We start from the raw sequence: 2,171 nt of genomic DNA on the forward strand, positions 1-2,171 counted from the left end.
TTATAGTTTTAACCTATATATATCAAATCATAATAATAGACCACAAGATTTCATATTTCAATACACATCCCATACATAGAGATAAAAATCATTCATATGGTGAACACCTGGTAACCGACATTAACAAGATGCATATATAAGAATATCCCCATCATTCCGGGACACCCTTCGGATATGATATAAATTTCGAAGTACTAAAGCATCCGGTACTTTGGATGGGGCTTGTTAGGCCCAATAGATCTATCTTTAGGATTCTCGTCAATTAGGGTGTCTGTTCCCTGATTCTTAGATTACCAGACTTAATAAAAAGGGGCATATTCGATTTCGATAATTCAACCATAGAATGTAGTTTCACGTACTTGTGTCTATTTTGTAAATCATTTATAAAACCTGCATGTATTCTCATCCCAAAAATATTAGATTTTAAAAGTGGGACTATAACTCACTTTCACAGATTTTTACTTCGTCGGGAAGTAAGACTTGGCCACTGGTTGATTCACGAACCTATAACAATATATACATATATATCAAAGTATGTTCAAAATATATTTACAACACTTTTAATATATTTTGATGTTTTAAGTTTATTAAGTCAGCTGTCCTCGTTAGTAACCTACAACTAGTTGTCCACAGTTAGATGTACAGAAATAAATCGATAAATATTATCTTGAATCAATCCACGACCCAGTGTATACGTATCTCAGTATTGATCACAACTCAAACTATATATATTTTGGAATCAACCTCAACCCTGTATAGCTAACTCCAACATTCACATATAGAGTGTCTATGGTTGTTCCGAAATATATATAGATGTGTCAACTTGATAGGTCGAAACATTGTATACGTGTCTATGGTATCTCAAGATTACATAATATACAATACAAGTTGATTAAGTTATGGTTGGAATAGATTTGTTACCAATTTTCACGTAGCTAAAATGAGAAAAATTATCCAATCTTGTTTTACCCATAACTTCTTCATTTTAAATCCGTTTTGAGTGAATCAAATTGCTATGGTTTCATATTGAACTCTATTTTATGAATCTAAACAGAAAAAGTATAGGTTTATAGTCGGAAAAATAAGTTACAAGTCGTTTTTGTAAAGGTAGTCATTTCAGTCGAAAGAACGACGTCTAGATGACCATTTTAGAAAACATACTTCCACTTTGAGTTTAACCATAATTTTTGGATATAGTTTCATGTTCATAATAAAAATCATTTTCTCAGAATAACAACTTTTAAATCAAAGTTTATCATAGTTTTTAATTAACTAACCCAAAACAGCCCGCGGTGTTACTACGACGGCGTAAATCCGGTTTTACGGTGTTTTTCGTGTTTCCAAGTTTTAAATCATTAAGTTAGCATATCATATAGATATAGAACATGTGTTTAGTTGATTTTAAAAGTCAAGTTAGAAGTATTAACTTTTGTTTGCGAACAAGTTTAGAATGAACTAAACTATGTTCTAGTGATTACAAGTTTAAACCTTCGAATAAGATAGCTTTATATGTATGAATCGAATGATGTTATGAACATCATTACTACCTTAAGTTCCTTGGATAAACCTACTGGAAAAGAGAAAAATGGATTTAGCTTCAACGGATCCTTGGATGGCTCGAAGTTCTTGAAACAGAATCATGACACGAAAACAAGTTCATGTAAGATCATCACTTGAAATAAGATTGTTATAGTTATAGAAATTGAACCAAAGTTTGAATATGATTATTACCTTGTATTAGAATGATAACCTACTGTAAGAAACAAAGATTTCTTGAGGTTGGATGATCACCTTACAAGATTGGAAGTGAGCTAGCAAACTTGAAAGTATTCTTGATTTTATGAAACTAGTACTTTTGGAATTTATGAAGAACACTTAGAACTTGAAGATAGAACTTGAGAGAGATCAATTAGATGAAGAAAATTGAAGAATGAAAGTGTTTGTAGGTGTTTTTGGTCGTTGGTGTATGGATTAGATATAAAGAATATGTAATTTTTGTTTTCATGTAAATAAGTCATGAATGATTACTCATATTTTTGTAATTTTATGAGATATTTCATGCTAGTTTCCAAATGATGGTTCCCACATGTGTTAGGTGACTCACATGGGCTGCTAAGAGATAATCATTGGAGTGTATATACCAATAGTACATACATCTAAAAGCTGTGTAT

This window comes from Rutidosis leptorrhynchoides, chromosome 9 (genome assembly GCF_046630445.1).
Source record: "Rutidosis leptorrhynchoides isolate AG116_Rl617_1_P2 chromosome 9, CSIRO_AGI_Rlap_v1, whole genome shotgun sequence".
Lineage (NCBI taxonomy): Eukaryota > Viridiplantae > Streptophyta > Magnoliopsida > Asterales > Asteraceae > Rutidosis > Rutidosis leptorrhynchoides.